This window comes from Mus caroli, unplaced genomic scaffold, assembly GCF_978045245.1.
Source record: "Mus caroli unplaced genomic scaffold, Mus_caroli_1 scaffold_7, whole genome shotgun sequence".
NCBI lineage: Eukaryota > Metazoa > Chordata > Mammalia > Rodentia > Muridae > Mus > Mus caroli.
This window is the reverse complement of record NW_028227262.1, coordinates 7,805,792-7,831,308: the sequence shown is the minus strand read 5'-3', so window position 1 is coordinate 7,831,308 and position 25,517 is coordinate 7,805,792.

The following is a 25,517-nucleotide window of genomic DNA, read 5'->3' as shown; positions in this document are numbered from 1 at the left end:
TCTTTGTCTCTTGTTGGTGGTGCTGTTTGGGGAGATTCATGAAGAAGCCACTGAAGACTGGCTTCGAGAGTTTAAAGCCTCACTTTATTTTCAGATTGCTGTCTTTATCTCTGCCCTATCCAAATCATTGAGATGTAAGCTTTGAGCTTCCTACCATACCTCCCTGCCATGATTGCTTCTCATCTCTCTAAGTCACCTAAGTGGGTGACCTAAGATCAATAGAAATATCAGCTATTCACACTATGATTCATAACAGTAGCAAACTCAGAGTTATGAAGTCGCAAGAAAGCATTTTTATGGTTGGGGTCAACACAACATAAGGAACTCTGTTAAAGGGCTGAGCATTGGGAATGTTGGGAAGCACTGATCTAGAGCCATAAATATAAATGAATTCCTCATTGTAGAAGTTCCTTTCATCATGCTGTCTATCAGAGTAAAAGAAAAGGAATTAATACTGATAGGTATGTACTTTTACACAGCATCTGGCTGTGTTTGTGAGTGCTTGTCCAGAGACAGGTCATCATGTCTCTGACATAATTAATGGACTAATTTGTTGGTGCAGTCATGAGACTTATACTATTGAGCAGTACTGAAAGGTAAGTAGTGGGCCTAGTTGGAGGAAATAGGGCTTGGTGCGTGCATGGATACAGAGATCTTATCTTACTAATCCCTGTTTCTTGTTCTTTATTCTTTCTGCCCACCAAGAAGTAAAGACCAGTATCAGCCAACATTCATGCCACCATTAAACTCTGTCCATAAACATAAGGCCAAGAGATTACAGGCTGAACTCTCTGAAACTGGAGGGAAAACAAAGATTTTTCTCGCTTGAGTTCTTCCCCTGGATTTTGATAATGGTGATGTAAATGTAACTAATACCACAACTGAATGGGCTGGAAACAGGATCACAGGGCCTGGGATCAGAGGAAGTAAGGGAAGCACCACTGTTTGGTTGTACTTCAAAGTAATGTCTCTCTTGAAGAGGAAAAAGGAGACTCAAAGGAAGGAATTCTGAGATGTGACACAGGCACCCACTTACCCATGGTATATATCACAGATCCAGGGAAGCTTCTTTCTGCCTTTATTTCCTATTTGTATAATCACTATGATGGATAGTTTATGTCGACTTAACACAAATTTAGACACCTAAGAAGAAGTAATCTCAGTTGAGGAATTGTCTCCATCGTATTGGCCTTGAGCATGTCTATGATGCGTGTTTGTCTTGGATAATTAATGGGAGATGACATGGAGTACTGAGGGTGGTACCACCCCTTAGCAAGTGAGCCTAAGCTGTATAATAGAGGTAGTTGAACAAATCAGAGGAGCAACCAGAATGCAGCATATCTCAGTGGTCTCTGCTTTGGTCTGTAACTGCAGGTTCCTGCTGTGGCTTCTCTCAGGGTAGACTATAATTAGTAATCTATATGAATCCTTTCATCAATAAGTTACTTTTAGTCAGTGTTTTATGACAGCAACAGAAAACTAAATAGACCAATCACATAGATCACTTCATATGATAAGCATGAGACAACCTGCTGGGTCTTTCATTGAGTTTAAGGTCAGGGATCTATTTTTCACACACAAGAAGCTGTTTGAAGAAAATTCGCTTGTAGGTGATATTGTTGTTTCATATTCGTATCTGTGTGGACACAAGAAACATTCACTGTGAGGTGTTAAATTCAGGGAGAGCATCTGCAGATTACTGACTCCTGGTTCTCTGAAAACAGGTTGTTCAGAGCTAGTAAGACATTTCTACAGCATTCAGTCTAATAGCTATGATTCCTATGGCAGGGCTGTGCAGCGGGTTAGGCATATGCTGCACAAACCTAATGAGCTGAGTTCAATTCCTAGAACCCATAATAAAGTGGAGGAGAGGAATGGCTGCCTAAATAGTCATCTGTTATACACATGTAAACACACACACACACACAAACACACACAAACAGGCACATACTTGCACATACACACACACAAATGAATAAGTATATAAATAATTAGTAACAGAAATCTATATCAATAGATTGGGCATGTAGTTCTAGATTTATATTCCAGAACTGCATAAATTTGGTTTGGAGGCCTGTCTCTGAATCACTTCAAAGGTGGACACACAGGAACCAGAAGCACAAGGCCCACCTTGGTTTTGAAACATGTTAAGGCCAAACTGGGCCTCATGTTAACCTCTCAAAAAACAATACCCATAAAAACAAATGAATAAAAGTAGGTAGTCAGTAGCATCAAAAGAACTTGATAATCACCAAAAAATGTGCCAATTATTAATAGTTATGTCTCAAGTTCCTACATGTAGCTGACATATATTTCAGATTCTCTAATGTCAACTCTCATTTCTGAATGACTATTTCCAAAAAAACCAGTAATTGATGTAAGATAAAGAACAAATGCAAATACAGAAAAATAGACACAATAAAGTAGAATGAAGAAGACAAGAGCTTAGGAAGACACAAACAACACAAAACAAGACACCTCCTCTGGGTTCACTGACCTGTGACCCTATTCTTTCTTTCTGTGAACTCAATCATTCTTTCATGTTTTCAATAACTTCAACAGAAGAATACACTTGTCATAATGAGAAGTGATAGAATCCCTCACCAGCCAACACACTGTCATGAGACCAAGAGTGCTAATAAATTATGGCCTTTGTTTCTCTTCCCGTGATCCCATGAAGACAGGTCACTATCAAAAACTTATCACTTTTGGGAGAAGGTGGGGAAACACAATAATAGCCAAATATTTCTTAACATTGAATAACATTAACACTTTATTTTAACATTAAATACCATTAATATTTCTTTTTTTTTTTTTTTTTTTTTGGTTTTTTGAGACAGGGTTTCTCTTTATAGCTCTGGCTGTCCTGGAGCTCACTTTGTAGACCAGGCTGGCCTCAAACTCAGAAATCCGCCTGCCTCTGCCTCCCAAGTGCTGGGATTAAAGGCATGCGCCACCTTTATCTTAACATTAAATGAAATAGAAAATACAAATTTTTAGGCTCCATTCACAAGGTTTCAATCCCTTTCAAAAATACCCGTCAAATAATCATCATTTGGTTCGATGCCCACTTAAAACTAAGTTGTTCATTTGGGGACCATTTACTCCCATGACTGGGAATAAGATGGCAGTAAAAGATTTCAAATGAAATCGAGGAAGACGATTTCCTCAAAAATAAAGTGATATCAATGTGGAGATGAAGCTCAATTGTTAGCTGGGGTCTTAAAACACCAATGTAGGATTTGATCCTGAGGAATCAATGAAAATACATATGGTGAGAAACACCTGTATTCTCAGAACTTATGGGATGAAGGCTAGAGGATCCGGGTTCATGAATATTCTTAACTACATAGCAAGTTTGAGGAGACCCTGCAGTAGATAAAACTAGTGTTTCAAACAAAGAAAAAAATGAAAAATAAAAAACAGGCTGTGTGTTACCAAATTCCTTCTTGGGTAAAGATTATTGTGTGCAAGTCTGACTACCTAGATTCTACTTCAAGTCCCACATGGTAGGCAGAGAGAATAGTCTCCTCAGAATTGTATCATGATCTCACTTGAAATCACACACATATACTTCCACTGCTACCATAGCATATACAATCAAAGTAACTAAAAGCTACAAAACAACAATGACAACAAAACTGCAGATGAGTGACTGCAAATGCTGTCAACTTAAGCACAATACAATTTTGAGACTGGGATATGGATATGCACATGACCACTGAATCCATCTGAAAGAGATAAAAAACTGCCATGAAGCAAGTCTATATTAGTATACAGATTTTCCAGTTAGTATTCTGTTGTTGTTCTCTCTTAGATATGAACAATTAGCCAAGGATATCATGGAGACACTATTAGAGGAAAGTCAAAAATACACTTCAAGGAGCCGAACACAAAGGTGACAGGAGAGAGTCACACAGGAAAAGACACTGAATTCTTGACAAAATAATAAGATGTTCTCCCAGAAAGATAGTCAAGGTAAATTCATAAATATGAGAATAGCAGTGACAAGCGTAATGAAGAGATTGGATGACAAAGTTAAATCTCCCAGGAAACACCAAGGAGATGAGAAGACATTAAGTTAGAAAATGAAGATGGCAAAATATGAATGAAACATAGGGTACCATTGCCCAAATTTCAGCTGCAGAAAGGGGTGAGGAGGGAGGGAAGAATATAGTATGAAGTAGAAAAGATTACAAGAAACTTCGTAAAATATCCTGATTGCAGGCACCCAATAAAACTGGCAAAGGAATTATATCAAGAGTCATCAGTTTCAGGTTGTGGAGCTAAAAGCTACAGTAGATAGCAATCATAAGGACCAAAACACAAATTCTGATTCCAAAATCCACAAATTTTTTTAATATATTTTATTACGTATTTTCCTCAATTACATTTCCAATGCTATCCCAAAAGTCCCCCATACCCTCGTCCCTCTCCCCCATTTCCCTACCCACCCATTCCCATTTTTTTTTTGGCCCTGGCGTTCCCCTGTACTAGAGCATATAAAGTTTGTGTGTCCAATGGGCCTCTCTTTCCAGTGATGACCGACTAGGCCATCTTTTGATACATATGCAGCTAGAGTCAAGAGCTCCGGGGTACTGGTTAGTTCATAATGTTATACCACCTATAGGGTTGCAGGTCCTTTTAGCTCCTTGGGTACTTTCTTCAGCTCCTCCATTGGGAGCCCTGTGATCCATCCACTAGCTGACTGTGAGCATCCACTTCTGTGTTTGCTAGGCCCCTGAATAGTCTCACAAGAGACAGCTATATCAGGGTCCTTTCAGCAAAATCTTGCTAGTGTATGCAATGGTGTCAGCGTTTGGAAGCTGATTATGGGATGGATCCCTGGGTATGGCAGTCTCTAGATGGTCCATCCTTTCGTCACAGCTCCAATCTTTGTTTCTGTAACTCCTTCCATGGATGTTTTGTTCCCAATTCTAAGAAGGGGTACAGTGACCCCACTTTGGTCTTCATTCTTCTTGAGTTTCATGTGCTTAGCAGATTGTATTATATATCTTGGGTATCCTAAGTTTTGTGCTAATATCCACTTATCAGTGAGTACATATTGTGTGAGTTCCTTTGTGATTGTGTTACCTCACTCAGGATGATGCCCTCCAGGTCCATCCATTTGCCTAGGAATTTCATAAATTCATTCTTTTTAATCCACAAATTTTGAGATGATATCTTTACAGTCTGTAAGGAATTGTTTTTCTCTACAGAGTGAAGAGTTGGGGAGTAAACAGCAACACAGAGGGTAGCATGCTCTTCCAGTGAATAATTAAGGGCAATAAAGAGGCAAGGCAGAGTACTTGCTACAACTCATCCTGGGAATAGAAACACTTGGACCATTCAAGTGAGCAGAGCGCCAAGAGTTTGAGGCAAATTTGAGCTACACAGTAAATTTCAGGCAAGCCTGAGCTACATAGTAAGATCGTATTGTAAAAAATATAATCAAAATGAGGAAGAGAGAGAGATGACTCTGTGGTTAAGAGGACAGGTGTTCATTTCCCTGCACTCACATGGTAGCAAACAACCACCTGTAACTCCAGACTGTGTGTGTGTGTGTGTGTGTGTGTGTGTTTAACATATTTTTTTGTGGAAAATAGTGATAGGGAATTTCAAGTAGATGGTACTGGAGGGGCAAGAGTAATACAGGAGACAACAAGTGGATCCAGATAACCACAGTGAAGCTGCTGATATGTGTTGAGAGACATTCACCCTGTCAGTTGGCAAGTGACTTGTAAGATATTGAGCAGTACAAACAAAGTCAATCAAATAGAAAAAAAAACTAGCAAAGAATAAAAATCAAGTAAAAAATTGAGTTCTATACAAAGTATAACATGATTCTATGGTAGAAAACATTTTTAGTCAATATAAATAGAGAAAAATTTAAATCACTTAACACTAATGTATTAAAACGTAATTAGACACTCAGGCAAAGAAAGAAAAAACTGAAAACTGTCCCCAAAAAGCAGAAGAGAGGTAAGAAATAACTCAATCTATTCCACTTTTACAATATTCTGTGTAATATTGTACAATATTCTGTGTATTGCTTTGGTACACATGAAAATAAAAATCAGCTTTAGTAATACATGATTATGTCACTGTAGACCTCTTGTGACCAACATATCTAAATAGTCCTGGTGAAGGAGGCAGCACAACCATTGACAGGTTCAGAGAATCAGTTCCTGGGTCTCAACTTCACAAAAGAGGTGTCTCAAGCCTCCTTTTAACAAATGGTCTGGATGGGAACTTAAATGGGCCTGAGGACACAGGTTCACCAATTATACTGTTACACTGAAGACTGTAATTTCCCTATGAGACTTCAGTAAGATGAGAGAGCATGGTTCCCCCAGTGAGGAAATTCTGAGCCTCATTTCCTGTAGGTGAAAAGTGAACTTAAAATATCAAGGACTAGAATACTCACCTGCCCATGAGAAAATGAGGTAGTGAGATTATGAAACACCCAAGGCCCATAAACATACAACCAACACCAATCACGATAGGTCTGTGCAGTTTTGTTCCAAAATAACTCACGGGTATAATCACCAAAATATATCCTGGGAGGGGAATGAGAATGCTTTTTTCAATAAAGTCTTAGCAACTCTTAGCAGACTCTCCAGCATTGCTAGTCTAGGCCTCATTGTTTAACAGCCACCTTAAGAATACAGGGACAGGATCTTAGGATGTTTTTCCTATTGTTTTAACTTGTAAATTATTTGTGATCCTAAAGGAAAGATCTCCTCCACTCTGGAATATATTACTGTCTCTATTCAGGGTTATCTTGCCCTTGTTTTAGGATACAAAAGCAGATGTATACTTTCATGTCCCTTCTTCCCTGTCCTCTCAGGCCTGTTCTACGCAGATTCAAATGGGTTCATTGTTTTAAACATAATATATAAAAACACATTAATTGCTCAACATGGCAAATCTCGAAGCCTGCTTTTATTGTCACTACTTTTCTTAGACTAGATAATACTGTTTAGAGTCCTAATGCTACAAACAGTGACTTATTATACAATTTTACACTGTGGGAGTTAAAAATTCAAACCAAAAATTCATCTCTGTGGTTTAGTAGAAGGCTTTATTTAAAAAAAGGGGGGGGTCTCATTTTAAATTTTTGAGAATTTAAAGAATAAGTGGGACCTGGTAGCACAGACACTCTGTCCACAGCTTCTGGAAGGTCAGGAAAGAAAGACTGCAAGATCAGTCACTCTGTGCTACAGAGGGAGTTCACAACCAGCATGGGCAACTTAGGGAGTAGTAAAACTTTCTATGATATTTTGATCTAAATACATTAAAGAAAATTCCACTAACATGATGAAACTATTATGAATAAACTATAGACTAGAAGCACCGAGGGTTCTTTGTCAGTGGGCTTATAGAGGGATTCTTCCTCTCTTTTACACTTGGCACTCTCATATACCAATTTATCACACACGTGAGGAGTGGCGTTTACTCACTCTGCTTAACAATTGTGTCTTGCAGATCTCAAACAAAGGAAAGATTCCCAACTTCCCAACTGACTAGGAGTGGAGAGCCATCAACCTCACAGACAAAGTACGGAAAGAGGAAACATTTGCTCTCTTTTTTGGAACCTAAACTCCACTAGGCTACCACAGCATCCTTCTAAAATGGCCAGGAAAATTTCTTAGCTTCTCATTGAAATATAAAATGAGAAAATTAGATATCAATACTTTAAATCTTCTGCCACACCTTAGGAAAAAAAGAGAGAGGCTTTCAGAGTATGTGGCAATCATTAACTGATATCATGAGAATATTTAAATAAGCAGTTCCTTTACATCAAACTAGGCTATCCATCAATTTCAGAAAGCATGGATCTCAGTCAGATTAAGTGGTCTAATATAGGAAATAAGGAGAAAATATCAACATATGAAAGTATGTGTAAGAGTAACTCACCTATAAAAATATTCCCACTGAGAAGCCCAACTGCGTATATGGGGAGACCGAACTGTCTCTCTATTTGTAGAAGCATGGACACGGTGCGGTGTAACTTGCTGTTAGTGATTTGCATACACATGCACACATGAATGCCAGAAGAAACACCTAGGGAAAAATGTTCATGAAAATGAGAACTTTGTTTTCTGATTGCGAATCTGTCCTCTACTGATCCAAAAGCCTCCACCTGAGGCTGTCAATTGTATTCAATATAAGCAGCCCTTGAACAATGCAAGAACTGTTAAAGTGTAATCTCTCTTCTGCTATGCTGTCCTCACTCTGCACATGCAGGTAGAAGAACTGGTTAGCAGTTGTGATGTTTATATGGCTTTGCTCTTTTATCAGTGTGCCTTATTCATACAGAAAGACATGGAGTTGTTCTATGTAAGACACAGCTAGTGATTGGGCTTCAGGACTATACGGTTACCTGAAGGACAAGTGTTGGTTGTCCTGATAAGGAAGGGAAAGAATAGAACACAGAATTAAACCAAGGCATTGTGTCTGCAGCAAGCCTATCTTCTTTCAACAGGAATGACAGGGGTCTGGATGTCCTTGGCCACTTCAACTTTGTCCTCTTTCTCTGCATTCTTTTGCACAAACAGCTACAGTCTCTCAACAGATTGCAACGTCCACAGTAAAGTGATCCATTTTTTTCTTCCTAATGCAATATGCTCTATAACACTTTATCTCAGAAGTCCAAGTGGTTTGCATGGCATAGATAGCCACAGCAGAACATTTTTGGAGTTCTTTAGGTGCAGGATAAAGGGTGGATATGCACTCATATTATACTCTGTTATACTAGTACTTCCTGCTTATGAATTTATTGACAATATCACCAATTAATTTGGATAAACCTAAGCAGAAACATATGCAAAAGACAATTGGAAAATATGAACACAAAAATCAGTATAGTTCAAAAATATAGATGTTTGTCTTCTAACTCCAAATGCCATTTGCAGAGATTTTTTCTTCATGTATGCATATGTACATATGTTTCCTCAGGAATTATACTTTAGAAAAACAAAACAACAACAACAACAACAACAACGACAACAGTGGCTCTCACCAGCCTGAAATTCAACCAACAGTCAAAGCTGTCTTATTGGTGAGCCCCACATATCTGCCTGACTCCATCTCTCTATGGTGAAGCTATATTCATGTTACTGTGCCCAGTTTTTATGTAGAAGTCATGGACTGAACTCAGGCCTCCCTGCTTCCTAGCCAAGTAGTTAATTGACCGAGGCATCTTCCCAACACCCTTGAATTTTTTTCCTTTATTTTTATTAATAGTTTGTATTGATTAAAATTACTGTTTGATAATTTCATTCAGATCAGTAATTTCAAACAGACATGGTATGTTTGGATTATTATTTTCTTCCTTTATTCACCTCCCATTTTTCCCACCAAAACCCTTACTTCTGGTAGTTTTCTTCCAAGATTCATGGGTTTTCGTTTGCTTTTGTTGACACAGGTAGCTTAATAAAGTCTATCTGGATAGCCACTAAATTAGAAGAATTGGTGTTTAGTGAAGTTACCAGTTGCTCATCATCAAAGCCATGATTTCCTCTGTCATGGGAGTCCTTTCCTTTCCTTTTTTCCTTTGTTTTCCCTCTTTTTCCTTTTTCTCCTTTTTCCTTTCCTTTCCTTTCCTTTCCTTTCCTTTCCTTTCCTTTCCTTTCCTTTCCTTTCCTTTCCTTTCCTTTCCTTTCCTTTCCTTTCCTCTCCTCTCCTCTCCTCTCCTCTCCTCTCCTCTCCTCTCCTCTCCTCTCCTCTCCTCTCCTCTCCTCTCCCTTCCCCTCCCCTCCCCTCCCCTCCCCCCCCTCCCCTCCCCTCCCCTCCCCTCCCCTCCCCTCCCCTCCCCTCCCCTCCCCTCCCCTCCCCTCTCCTCTCCTCTCCTCCCCTCTCCTCTCCTCTCCTCTCCTCTCCTCTCCTCTCCTCTCCTCTCCTCTCCTCTCCTCTCCTTTCCTTTTTTCCATTAATACTTTATTCACATTACATCCAGTTCCAGTGCTCCCATCTATTCCAAGTCCTGTCCTTACCAGCCCTTCTCTGATTCTGCCTCCCATTATCTCTGAGAAAGTGGAGGTCCCTGCATGTGCACCAACCTGGTCTGGCATATCAATTCACTCTAGGAATAAGCACATCTTCTTCCATGTAAGACTAGACACAGCAGCCCAGTTAGGGTGACAGAATCCAAAGACAGGCAAGAGAATTAGGGATAGCACCTGTTCCATTTGTTGGGGACCCACATGAAGACCAAGCTGCACATCTGTGACATACAGGTAGAGGCGCTAGATCAAGCCCATGTATGCTTTTTGATTTGTGGTTCAGTTACTAGGAGACTCCAAGGGTCCAGATTAGTTGATTCTGTTGGTCTTGTTGAGTCCTTATCCCCTCCTGGTCCCTCAATCCTTTCCTTATGTCTTCCACATGATTCACAGAGCCCCATCCAATATTTGGCTATGACTCTCTACATTTGTTTTAGTCAGCTGCTGATTGTAGCCCCTAAGAGAACAGTTATGTTAGGTTGCTGTCAACAAGCAAACAAACTATCATTAATAATATCAGGGATGGATTCTTGCCAATGGGATGGGTCTCAAATTGGGCCAGTCATTGGTTGGTCATTCCTTCACAATATCCTCAGAATCCCTGTACTTCTAGTATTCAGGACAAATTTTTGGTCAAAGGTTTTATGGGAGGGTTAATGTCCTTATCCCTCCACTAGGAGTCCTGCCTGGCTATAGGAGGAGGCCACCCTAGGCTCCATATCACCCACTGATAGACATCTCCGCTAGATTCATTCTCATACACTCCCTGGAGCCTCTGCGGGACTCTACAGAAACTAGGCAGGCTCAAATTTCCTGGGTTAATATAAATTCACATTTTGTGATGTAAACCTAACTCTAAGTTTACATTTTGTGATGTAAGGATGTCATTTCAGCTATGAGAACAATAATTGTCTCTAACTAATAGAAGCCAATCAAACAATTAACAAAATGGCCTATATTATTATAAATAGTACTGTTATGTTGCCAACACTAGAGGAAAAATATTTATCTGACTGGATCACAAAGCCATCTTTACATATTAATCAACAAAGTGCTACTTTCTGGGAACCACTTCCTTGCTGTGACCCCCAACCTTTTGTCAGGAATACCTGAAGACTAAGTATAGGCTATATTCTACCAGAATATAATATACACCTAAAAGCTTAAAGCATATTAAACCCCACCCTCCCTTAAGACCCTCTACTCTATCCATACATTTCTTTTAGACAGGGTAAATTTGGGGTAGAAAATTTTGTGGGTGAGTTGTTGTGCTCATGCCTTCACTGAGGCTATAGTACATTGCTTTTTTCAGCTTTCATGTCCCCAGTGTTAGACACTTCAGCTAAGGTCACCTGAATTGACTCCTGAAAGCCTCCCATATCCCAGGTCTCTGAGACCTTTTAGAGATTCACCTCTGTACTTCCCATGCCCTGCAGTTGCAGATTTCCATTTTTTCTCCTGGCCCTGTAGATCTAACTCCTATCTCTTGCCACAGTTTATCCTACCTCCCCATTCCTCTCCTCATCTCTCTCCAACACAGTTTCCTCCATCTTTCTGCCTCCTATGACTATTTTGCTTCCCTTTATAACTGTGATTCAAGTATCCTTCCTTGAGATTTTCTTCTTGTTTAACTTCTTTGGGCCTGTAGGTTGTATCATGTATATTCTGTACATTATGGCTAATATCCACTTATCAGTGAATATATACCACTGATGTCCTTTTGAGACTGGATTATCTCACTCAGAGACTGAAGGAAAAGGACAACCAATTACCATCCCAACTCGAAACCCATCCCACGGACAAGCAGCAATCCCTGATATTATTAATGATACTCTGTTATGCTTACAGACAGGAGCCTAGCATAACTGGCCTCTGAGAGGCTCTCCCCAGCAGCAAAGTTAAACAGATACATATAACCATAGCCACGGATTAGATGAAGGTAAGGGGCACTTCCGGACGAATTGGGAGATTGATTAAAGGACCAAAAGCGGTTGGGAACCCCACAGGAAGACAAACAGAGTCAACAAACCTGGACTCCTGGAGCTCTCAGAATCTAAGCCACCAACCAAAGAACAGACAGGGGTTGGAACAAGGCTGCCAGACCATACATATCAGACAATAAGCTAAGTCTTCCTCTCTTCCTTGTCTTCCCTCAGTGGGAAAGACTTTATGTTCCATGGTAGAGAGATACCTCAGGGGGTCCCACACTTTCAGAAAAGAAGGGAAGGGGAGACAGAGGAAAGGTGTCTGAGGAAGGGATAGGGTGGTGAGGCAGCTTTTGGGCTGTAAATAAATAAATTAGTCAATATTTTTAAAAAGACCACTAAAATCAATGGTTCTCAGCCTTCCTAGTGCTTGTGAGCCTTTAGTACAGTTTTTCATAACTGTAAAATCACTTTTGTTGCTACTTCATAATTAATTTTGCTACTGTTATGAATTGTCATGTAAATATCATGTAAATATGTTAATATAAAAATAATATTTTGCCATTTGTAACTAAAATTACTAAGGTTCATGTAAAATGAACCAACTAGCTCATACTTTTACCTTTATTCAAATACATTTATAACACACTCACACACACACACACACACACACACACATACACACAGAGAGAGAGAGAGAGAGAGAGACAGAGAGACAGAGAGACAGAGAGACAGAGAGACAGAGAGACAGAGAGACAGAGAGACAGAGACAGAGACAGAGATAGAGACAGAGAATGAATGAATCTCTTGTATAGGAAAAATGTAATCAGTACCTTTAATATTATAAAGTTATTTAGTAAGGCCTTTTTTATTCTGAATGTGGTCAAAAATACCTGCATAGGAGAAATAGTTTTTTAATATATAGTGAAAAATCCAATGAAAATAACTATGCTTATTCTTTAGTAATATTAAAGATAGCCTTGGGAAAGTTAGGCCCTGACCTTAAGATAATGAAAACAAAGTTAAAATAATGCTTCTCAATTCTTTAGTCAAAGCAAATGAAACTCAGGTGACAGCATTACTTGAAGGGTTCTGCATTTAATAATGCTGACATGGATAATTTGTTTGCAATTGTAGTACTGAGACTTTGGCTTGCATAGTGATTTTCACCCAGTCTTCTTGGTACTCAGAGAGCCTTAAATGTGACCAAGTGGCCTGCTCACAAATCTTCTTTAGAGTTAAAGCAGTTTATGTCTTCCAATCCTCACAGGAAGAGCTCCTGTTGAAGACTGGCAATGATGAGAATGCCTATCCCAACACTGTGCAGTACAGCACAGTCTAACAAGAGAGTGCCTTCCCATCACATTTTTGATTTTTCATCTGAGTCCACAAGGTCACAGATGTATGAAGTCCAGTACATACTCTGAGGCTTTATGGCATCTTGAGTAGAATTTCTAAGAAGATATACTCAACTTCTTATCCATGGAAACCCCAAGACAAATTCATTTTACATTGAGCCATCGATGTGATTAAATGTGATATAAAATCAATAAAAAATATGAGAAGACATCCATTTTGTTTGTGCTAAATATTTGCCTCACTGTGCCAATGAAGTCTACATGAGGAGCCTTCCTTCCTGAGTCTTTTGCATTCTAAAACTTCCCTGGAGTGTTAAAAAGAGAAACACTCAGAGATGGTCCTACAACTCCCCCTTTTACTTTGTTAAAAAGTGAGGGATCACTGGAGTGACTGTGTCATTTGTAGTGAAAATTTGGGGTGGGGAGGTAGTTTCAGAAGAAAACACTACACAGGCCAGAGAGTAACACAATTAAGCCAGAGTGGTGAGAAGGGTTAAGGGTGGGAGTTGGGAAGGAAAGGAATTATTGAATCAATTATAATTGTTCCATGTGGAGTACAGTTTGAGGGTAATAACATCAGTTTTAAACAGTATTTGATTAATCTAGATAGCCACCATTAGGTGGCTGTGTGCTCTAGCAGACAGGTTACCTTGTGTTCCCTGTTTGTTTTTTTTTCTGAGCTGGTATTTCCTAAATGTGAAGCAGAAGGAGATGCAAAGCCAACCTTGAAGAAAAGTTCAAAGGAATAAGCACAGAGGGTTCATAGCACAGTCAGGGACAGGGGAAGTGAGAGGCTTTCTAGCCAAAGCCGTGACACAGCCTGCCTATTCAACTCTTCCTGCCTCTTCACACTTTATCTACTATCCTACTTTAAAGTAGGATAATTTTTATCACCACTAAATCAATGTCCACAGTAAGAACTTATAAAAATGCTCTGAACAACATTTGTATTACTCTAGTCCTCTTTACTGCCTTGCAGTTACAAGAAATACTTACCGAACACCCACCTCTTGCCATTTACTCCCTGAAGCACCAAAGATTCAACACAGAAGAAGACAAACTTGCTGTTCTAGAGAAAAGTGAAATTGTTTAAGAAGATGCCCCAGTCTCCATAGGAAAGAGCTTGGAACCAGATCCCTAGAATTCTATGGTTCTTCTGTAAAGCTTAAATCAATCAAAATATAAATAAATGAATAAATAAAGATATACTGGTGGTTTAGTTAGGGTTTTATTGCTGTGAACAGACGCCACCTTGAAGAATACTTTGAAAATAATTTTGCTGTGTCAGAGAAGTTTTGCAAACAAGGGTCTTGAGTGTAAGTGAACCATGCAAAGTAAGGCACTTGAAAACTGATTCAGTGTTAATAATTAGCCTCCTCTTCCTACTAATGTACCAACCTCTTCTCTGAAAAATGTTACATATTTTAGACACATTTTAAAAATGTCTATAGAGAAAAAGAGGCAAAGTAACATCTGTTTCATTGATTCAACAAAATTTGTGCAACCAGTACTGAATCATAGCACATTCTGTAACTGAACACTTTGAACCTAGATGAGAAATGTGCACAGGGTAAGTGACAGCCATGGAACAGTGTCCTTTGTTTGCACAGATTTGTTTAAAACAATTACTTTTGCTCCCAGTGTCATAGAGTATAAACAGAAATGCTCACGAAAGCAGTGCACTTTATTTTTACTTTTACATTGTACTTTTTACTTAAGCAAATAAAAAAAAAAATAATGTGATGTCTTTAACTTACACATGAGGAATAGTAGTACACCACATGTATTCTAAGGCAAAATTTGTCTCAAATATGAATCATTTTGCATTGTTTATTTGATTTTAAAGATATATGATGGAACATATGCTCTCTCCAACATTTTGAGATTACAGTGCATAATTCCTCAGTAGAGAGTTGAGCTTCCTACAGAGCAGATCTCTAGAACAGTAACTAACCTTGGCACACTGACACTTTATATTCATTGAGCAAAAACCCTCCGTGGGGGCAAGCTTCAGTTTGCTATATCATCTTTTTTAAAAAATTGGTTATTTAATTTACTTACATTTCAAATGTTAAACCCCCTCCTGATTTCCCCTCCACAAAACCCCTATGCTATTTTCTCTCCCCCTGCATCTATGACAGTGCTCCCCCACCCACCAACCCAGTCTTGCCTCACAGCCCTAGCATTCCTGTATGCTGGGGCATCAAGCCTGCACAGGACTAAGGGACATAAGATCATCCTCTGCTACATATGCAGCTGAAGCAATGGGTCCTTCCAGGTATACTCTTGGACACTTGGTGGTGCTTAAGTCCATGGGAGCTGTGGCAGGTCTGGTTCATTGATATTATTGTTCTTCCTAAGGGGTTGCAGACTCCTTCAGCTCCTTTAGTCCTTGCTCTGCCTCTTCCACTGGGGTCCCTGGGCTCAGGTGCTCAGTCTGATGGTTGACTGCAAGCATCTGCATCCATATTGGTCAGGCTCTAGCAGAACCTCTCAGGGTTCAGCTTTAACAGGCTCATGCCAGCAAGCACTTCTTGGCATCAGCAATAGTGTCTGGGTTTGGTGTCTACAGATGGGATGGATCCTAGGTGGGGCAGTCTCTATATGGCCTTTCCTTCAGTCTCTTCTCTACTCTTTCTCCCTGCAATTCTTTGGACAGGAGCAATTCTGAGTTAGTATTTTTGAGATGGGTGAGTAGCCCCATCCCTCAACTGGGGGCTGAGACTAACTTTTGGATATGGTCTCTATAGGGTCTCTCTCCTTTCTGTTGGGCATTTTAGCTAATGTCATCCCTGTTGGGTCCTGGGAACCTCCTGCTTTCCTTGCATCTGGGACTTCTAGTAGCTACCCCCAGCTCCCCTCCACCCCAATGATACACACCTCCATTCAATTTCCTGCACTCTGTACACTTCCATCCACTTCTCTACCACACCTGATCCTGCCCCACTTTCCCCTCCCACTCCTCTGTCCATCCCAGGTCCCTCCCTCCCTCCCTCCCTCCCTCCCTCCCTCCCTCCCTCCCTCCCTCCCTCCCTCCCTCCCTCCCTCCTTTCCCTCTACCTCTCATGATTATTTGTTCCCCCTTCTACTTAGGACTGAAGCATCCACACTTTAAACTTTCTTCTTCTTGTGCTTCCTATGGTTTGTGAGTTGTATTATGGGTTTGCTGAGATTTTAATCCATTCATCAGTAAGTATATATTATGTGTGCTCTTTTGTGACTGGTTACCTCACTCAGGATATTTTCTAGTTCCATCTATTTGCCTAAGAATTTCATGAAATCATTCTTTTTAATAGCTGTGTAGTTTACTCCATTGGGTAAATGTACCACATTTCCTGTGTCCATTCCTCTATTGAGGGACATCTGGGTTGTTTCCAGCTTCAGGCTATTATAAATAAGGCTGCTTTAAACTTAGTGGATCATGTATCCTTGTTATATGTTGGAGCATGGATATATGCCCAGGAGTTATATAGCTGATTCCTCGGGTAGTATTTAAGTCCAATTTCCTGAGAAACTGCCAGACTGATGTCCCGAGTGGTTATACCAGCTTTCAATCCCACCAGCAATGGAGAAGTGTGTCTCTTTTTCCACATCCTCACCAACATCTGCTATCACCTGAGTTTTTGATCTTAGCCATTCTGAGTAGTGTAAGGAGGAATCTCAGGGTCCTTTTGATTTGCATTTCATTGATAACTAAGAACGTTGAACATTTCTTTACTTGCTTCTTGGTCATTCAAGATTCCTCAGTTGAGAATTCTTTGTTTAGCTCTGTACCCAATTTTTAATGTGGTTATTTGGTTCTCTGGAGTCTAATTTCTTCAGTTCTTTGTATATATTGGATATTAGCCCTCTATCAGACTTAGGGTTGGTAAAGATCTTTTCCAAATCTGTAGGTTACATTTTGTCCTATTGACAGTGTCCTTTGCCTTACAGAAGCCTGTCAGTTTCATGAGATCGCATTTGTTTACAGTTGATCTTAGAGCCTGAGCCATTGGTGTTCTGTTGAGGAAATTATCTCCTGTGTCAATAACACCTCAATCACAGAAGGGTACAACTTTGTTAAAGTAAATAAACATGCTCCCTCACACTCCGTACGCACACGGTTTGTATTATCAGAAGATGCATGCTGTTCATTCCACCTTCTCTGTACTACTGAATTATGGAAACAAAGACTTTGCCTTACCTTGGCCAAGTGAACAGAATATACATGAAGAATCCTTAGGAAATGATGCTCTCCAATTTGATAAGAAAAGAAATACACAGCAACAAAAGTCTTAAGAATAGCACCTATTTTTAGAATCCTCATATTTTCTCTAACTTAGACAGCCTTTTTCATACCTTCCAGCTGAAATAGTTTAAATCAATATTAAGTCAAGGAAGGCTACAATGATTTGTTTGATTCCTAGCAAATGATTTTACTTTTATTAGCTCCTTCCAATCAGAAATCAATGGAGACAGTACTAAATTCTACCTGTTAAGACTGACATATATATTTACACGTTTATTTCCTACAGTCAAGGTCCCTGGAATTCGTCCCTTAGGGGAAAAACCTCGTCAGATATCAAGAACTTTACCCATTCATGTGGTTTTACCCCACAAAACAAGACTGGGACACAGACCATTACTTCACCAGCAATCTACCCAGTTTGTCAGTTTAGATGTATTCTAATTCTAGACTGAGAGGCAGAACAGGGAATTAAAGACTTGAGTTCTGCGTTTAGCAAAGCCTTCTGTGAATGGCATCAATGTCACTTCCTGTACATCTAGAGAATGAAGAGATAATTGCAGGAGAAGCCAATGTTCCATACTTGAGTGACATGCTCTGACCTCAGTCTTATCAGGCAGCTTTAAGCTGTTTAAGGCACAGTCTTTTTTCTTCTTCTTCTTTTTATTAGATATTTTCTTCATTTACATTTCAAATGCTATTCTCAAACCTCCTTCCACCCTGCTCCCCAACCCACCCACTCCCCCTTCCTGGCCCTGGCATTCTCCTGCACTGGGACATATGATCTTCGCAATAACAAGGGCCTCTCCTCCCATTGATGGCACAGTCTAGTTGAAACTCTGTGCTCTTGCTCAACTGACAATCAATCAAAGCCAGGTTGGAGAATGACCACTCCTGAAACCCAGTCGGTTCAATATTTGGGCCATTTCTGCATGCCCCAGTCATCATCAGGTTATGTCCACCCTTGCTTCCCTCAGCATGAATTTTCTGGTTGGCTTAGCTAGCACAACAGCAGCTGCCATGCTATCTACTTTTGATGATATCTTCCTACCTTCCTTGCCCTACTTATCTCCACTGTGTCCTGAACTGTCCCAAGAACTAGAGTGCAAGACCCTCTGCAGTTGGTACAGTTCCTAAATAAAGTTTGCCTTACACTACTCACTGCTCAGAACTGGGTTTGCTTTGAGAGCAACACAATGGGAGTTATAATTTCTTCAGATTGTTCCAATTATTTCTTTCCTTTTATCTGCAAATGTGTAGTTTGTGGAGCAAAATAGTTATCTATCTTAATCTCACAAAAGGAAATGTTTGATTTCCTTTTCCCATGGATGAGTTTTTCTCTTTCTAATGTTTCACACCTATCTGGAAATCCAACGAAACCCCAGAAACTTTCCCTAATCCACACACCAGTGCATTTTCTCATTCATATATTAAAAAATAGGAGATAGCTGGAGATAATGTCAGATCTGAAACATTATTATGACTTTAATCCCAGAAGAGCTGATCTACTTATATGAGCTTTTAGTTGGCTTCAGTAAGAAAAAAAAAGAAAAGAAAAGAAACAAACAAACAAAACACAAAACTGAATCTTTATATGTGTTTGCAAGACTGTTATTAATAATGAACTGTCAATCTCCCATTGCCACTCTTATAGAGATCTAGAATAGTACGTTGCTCTGCCAACAGCACTGATAATTATACGTTCATTCCACAAGTATTTATTAAGACTATACTCAATTCTAAACAAAATAGTAGGTGTTAGGGGTTTGAAGATGCATAGTTTGTGCTTGCTCTGGAGAGATCTCAGAGGCTATTTGAAGTAATTGATTATTAAGGGTTAATTGGTAGCTATTGCCATGATGCCATGAATTTCAGAGGAAAAAAATATTAATGAAAACCATTCTCATGTGTCATTTGGGTGGAGTATAACAGTTTAACCACTCGTGTTTTAAAATAAGCACAAATGTGAGGATGTGTTTGCAAACTACCTTTACATTTATGGACAAGCCACTCCATTTCTCTATCTATAAATGAAAACAATATCTATCTTTCTTAAAGTAAAAGGAAGAAAACAGAGTTTATGATAGAGAGCAGGAACATTTAATGTGGGAAAAACATCACAAAGGCATAGACAAGTTAGAAAAACAATCTGGAAAATATGATAAGGAGTGTATCAGAAAAGGAAAGAGCTGAGATGCACAGAGCAGTCCCCAAGGACATCAAGCCACCACTGGAAACTAGAAAAGACCTGGTATTTTACTAATTCTCCACAATCCCAGTGCTACACAAAATTTTCCTAGCAACACAGCTTAACTGAATCTGATGAACAGGAAGCCTAAGAAACTTAAACTTTCATCACAGCTCCAAACTTTGTCTCTGTAACTCCTTCCATGGGTGTTTTGTTCCCAATCCTAAGAAGGGGCATAGTGTCCACACTTTGGTCTTCGTTCTTCTTGAGTTTCATGCGTTTAGCAAATTGTATCTTATATCTTGGGTATTCTAAGTTTTGGGCTAATATCCACTTATCAGTGAATACATATTGTGTGAGTTCTTTTGTGATTGTGTTACCTCACTCAAGATGATGCCCTCCAGGTCCATCCATTTGGCTAGGAATTTCATAAATTCATTCTTTTTAATAGCTGAGTAGTACTCCATTGTGTAAATGTACCATAATTTCTGTATCCATTCCTCTGTTGAGGGGCATCTGGGTTCTTTCCAGCTTCTGGCTATTATAAATAGGGCTGCTATGAACATAGTGGAGCATGTGTCCTTCTTACCGGTTGGGACATCTTCTGGATATATGCCCAGGAGAGGTATTGAGGGATCCTCCGGTAGTACTATGTCCAATTTTCTGAGGAACCGCCAGACTGATTTCCAGAGTGGTTGTACAAGCTTGCAATCCCACCAACAATGGAGGAGTGTTCCTCTTTCTCCACATCCTCTCCAGAATCTGCTGTCACCTGAATTTTTGATCTTAGCCATTCTGACTGGTGTGAGGTGGAATCTCAGGGTTGTTTTGATTTGCATTTCCCTGCTGATTAAGGATGTTGAACATTTTTTCAGGTGCTTCTCTGCCATTCGGTATTCCTCAGGTGAGAATTCTTTGTTCAGTTCTGAGCCCCATTTTTTAATGGGGTTATTTGATTTTCTGGAGTCCACCTTCTTGAGTTCTTTATATATATTGGATATTAGTCCCTTATCTGATTTAGGATAGGTAAAGATCCTTTCCCACTCTGTTGGTGTTTTTTTTGTCTTATTGATGGTGTCTTTTGCCTTGCAGAAGCTTTGCAGTTTCATGAGGTCCCACCCTAACCCTAACCCTAACCCATATCCAGGGATCCATCCCATAATCAGCTTCCAAACGCTGACACCATTGCATACACTAGCAAGATTTTGCTGAAAGGACCCAGATATAGCTGTCTCTTGTGAGACTATGCCGGGGCCTAGCAAACACAGAAGTGGATGCTCACTGTCAGCTATTGGATGGATCACAGGGCTCCCAATGGAGAAGCTAGAGAAAGTACCCAAGGAGTTAAAGGGAACTGCAACCCTATAGGGGGAACAACATGATGAACTAACCAGTACCCTGGAGCTCTTGTCTCTAGCTGCATATGTATCAAAGATGGCCTAGTCGGCCATCACTGGAAAGAGAGGCCCATTGGACTTGCAAACTTTATATGCCCCAGTACAGGGGAATGCCAGGGCCAAAAGAATGGGAATGGGTGGGTAGGGAAGTGGGGGGGTGTATGGGGGACTTTGGGGATAGCATTGGAAATGTAATTGAGGAAAATACGTAATAAAAATATTAAAAATTAAAAAAAAGAAACTTAAACTTAATATGTCATTCTCTGAGATACAAAATGGAAAACACATGAATGAAAATGGATGTGAGACCAGATGAACAATGATCAAGAATACCGTAATCCTTACTCGAGCATCATTGTGAGCTATAATGTAGATGCTGGGCTTTAAATCTAGGTTCCCTAGAAGAACTGCCAGTATCCTCAACTGCTCAGCTATCTCTCCAACATCCAAAATTTTTTTTAATTTTTAATTTTTTTTAACTTCAGTGTCTAACAAACCTCAGATTTCTTCAGGACAGACTTTGAAATATGAGTGGATTCATTTTTATCAGGGGCTATCTGCCATTTGACAATGCATTGCACACCACTGCCTCCCACTCATTGCAGATTTCAGAAGCAGCTATTTACTTTCCATTTCAGGGAAGATCATGGAGTTTAAGGAGGTGAGATTCCATAGAGGATCAGGTTAACATCATTCTAGCATGATGTAACTGGCTCCAGTTGGTGTTGAAGGTTGAATTTTATGTCATGATTTATTCAAGTGGTATGTTCAAGAAAGTGATTAAGAATAAGAGCCAACTAAACACTTACTGTTAGTTATTTTTGCCATTTTTTGTAACATTCTTTTAACTCTGCCTGTAATGAAGCCTAGTTCCCACTGTAGAGTCTTCTCCTTATGTGTATATTTGCAGCATGGAAACACCAATGTGCTTTCCAAATGCTGTGGAAAACTGTCTCTGCCATTTGGTGTTCCATTCTAGTGAAAACAAACTATATGCCTCAAACTCCACCAGGATATACATTTGAGTTTTATACTATTATTCTTTATTTGTCTTAGAATTTCTGGACATGAGTTTGTGTTTGTGTGTTTTGTGTGTGCATATGTGTATATACATGTGCATGTATATACATGTGTATTGCATGGGTGTGTAGGTGTGTGTTTGCACAAAGAAATACACACATAAAAACATACATACATACACACACACACACACACACACACACACTTTTTTACAGGTACACCTGTGGAGGTTAGCAGATACCTCAAGTAATGGTCCTCACCATCCACGTGGTTGAGACAGCACCTCATTGTTGCTCAATGCCCATGACAACTGTCCTGTGAGCTTGTCAGGATCCTTCTGTCACTGACTCCCATCTCTGTGGGAATGCTAGGACTATGCATCCAGCTATACTTGTGTTCTTCAGACCTGATCTCAGGTCCTTATGTCTCATAGCAAGCAAGCAATCAACTAAACAATTGTGCACCCTCCCGTCTTAGATATTCCTGCAACATGGGCTCATGTTCTATATCGAAAAAAACATGAGCGGAGTTGCCTTTCCTGAAAAAAAGTTTCTGTTGCTATAACACTATTTCCAAAGTGTATCCAGCTCCCAGAGCTCCACTGACAATCCCAGAGGTCACAAATGCCTCTGACACGCTCCATTTTTTAACTACTACATTTCTGAGATTCTAGAATACATTACTAACTTTGAAGAAGTTCTACTCAAGTGTTTCTGACACCGATTTTCTATCTTGTTAATATAATAAGCTTTTTTGGATTGTAATCCATCTGTGTTCATATGATATATGCACTTTCTATCATAAAAGCATGCTACGTATGTGAGTACTGATGACTGTTTTTGTGATTTGGGAATCTTTCCTCATGTTTGATTACAAGGCATTCAATCAGATGATGCAAGAGTGTCATCTCAATGCAAAATCACAAATATTTGAAGTCCAGAATCTGAAAAACATCAAAAAGAGAAATTACATAATCTTACTTTGAATAGCTGCATAGGCACAAAGTTCAAAGATATATATTTCTATATATTCAGTGAACTCAGTGCACCCATCTATTTTGGAATAGCAAGTTTTCCAAGAGCCATCATGGTCAAAAAAGATTGAGAGTATTGGTTCAATCACATCCTCCTTTAGCAGCTATGGAAAGATCAAAACTGTGGTAGTCTATGCAGAGACCTGCTACAGAATACCCAGTCTATGAAGTAAAATCTAAAATTCCCATTGTTTTTAGCAACTACATATGTTAACTATTGAGCTGCTTCCTTCCTTTTCTACTTGTTACATAGGACACTCTGCCACAGATATTTTTGTCAACACAGAATTTTAATAAAGTTCTCTGTTTAAAGACGTTTTTAATTTAAGTACCAGTGCAATGTTTTCTTTTGATATTACCCAAATTGTTACCATTAAATTGTTACTAGCATTGATTCAACATCAAATATATGATATAGTATTTTATTTCAATTAGGCTCATTGTCCTTGTAATTTTCTTTATAGGTGTTTGGAAAAAAATAATTTCACTAATTTATTTGAGGTGTGTGTGTGTGTGTGTGTGTGTATGGATGCAACAAACAGGAACATTTCTTTCCTCCCACCATGTGTATTTAGGGATCTGATTCATGACCTAAGGCTTGCCAGCAACTGACTTTTATCCATTGAGCCATCTCACAGACCCATTATATGGTTTTTTTTTGTTTTTTTTGTTTGTTTGTTTGTTTTTTTTTTTTTTTTTTTTTTGAGACAGGGTTTCTCTGTATAGCCCTGGCTGTCCTGGAACTCACTTTGTAGACCAGGCTGGCCTCGAACTCAGAAATCCACCTGCCTCTGCCTCCCGAGTGCTGGGATTAAAGGCGTGTGCCACCACGCCCAGCTATATGTTTTTAAATATTGTCCCAAGACTCAATCTAATCTCAACTCTGTGTTTAGGTAATTATCTATACTTTACTTTGATACACACAGTTTCTCAGTCTTTTCATCGAAATAAGGTTCATCTTGACCATTTACAGAGAACATTATGGGGCCGGAGAGATGGTTTATTGGGTAAGAGCACTCACTGCTTTTCCAAAACACACATCAGATGGTTCAGAACCATTTGTAACTCCAGGTCCAGGAGATGCAAAACCCTTTTCTAGCCTCCTTTAGAGGAGACACACATATGGCAGACACACATATATACATATGTAAAGTTGTTAATATAAATTAAGAATGTCAGCTTTTCATAATACCTATCAGTACAAATATGTCTGAAATCCTTCATGAAAAGTTTCTCATGCCCCAGATTGAGTGAGAAACTATCAGAAGGATATGATGCCTTTACAAAGGCTCAAATACATTATGTCTATTTGTCCCAGTATTTGTAATGAGGGCTTTGGTTCCATGGTCCATGTGGATCTTCCAATGTTTAGTATCAAGATATTAATTTCTCATTTGTTTCAAAGGACATTTGTCATCCATTCTATATACCACACAGTTTCTAAATGTAATTCACTCATTGTAGCTTCCAGTGAAAATTAAACTCATTTACACTCAGCAGATGGATTTTTGCTCTAGGATAGGGTTTCTCTTATCTTCCAACATAGAGTAATTTAAGGCTCTATGAACTTTCATAATTTTGTTCTATTCAGTGCATTGCAGTCTTCATCCTTGATCACTGCATTAATTACTTTTCTCATATCTAAGATAAAATATCTAGAAGAATCAATATGAGACAGAAATTATTGGGCCCAGTCCATGGGGTTGTAGTTCATTATGGTAGGGAGGTTGTAAGAGGAGTGAGAGGACTGAGGTCTCATTGCATCCAGTCAGAAAGCAGACTAGTGCTCAGCTCACTTTCTTCTTTTTACTGAGTCTGGGAACCCCTAGCCCTTAGAATTGTACCACTCACATCCTTCACACATTAGCTAAACTTTCAGGAGATGCCCCATAGGTAAACCTTTCCATTGTGATTATAAATCCATTCAAATTGATAATGGAAACTAACCATCGCTCTATCAAAATAATATGCAAATCTGTAGTAGAAGTCATTTCAATTTAATGTATGAGAACATTGCAGCTCGGAGAGGAAAGCCTTCTCCAATGGTAGTGTTACATCTCTGCGACAGGGGAACTTTTCACCAGAGTGTTACAGCTTTGAAGGGAAAGATATTCTTGCAGACAAAGGTCAAGGAATAGAGAGAAAGAAAGAGATACTTATACACAGAAGGGAAATGCTTGTGTGTATGTGTGTGTGTGTGTGTTTGTGTGTGTGTATGTATGTATATGTATACATATATATATATATATATATGTATATGTATATGTATATGTATATGTATATGTATATGTATATGAAACAAATTGTAGGTCAAAGGTTTTGTGATGGGGTTGGTGTCCTAATCCATCCATTGGAAATCTTGCC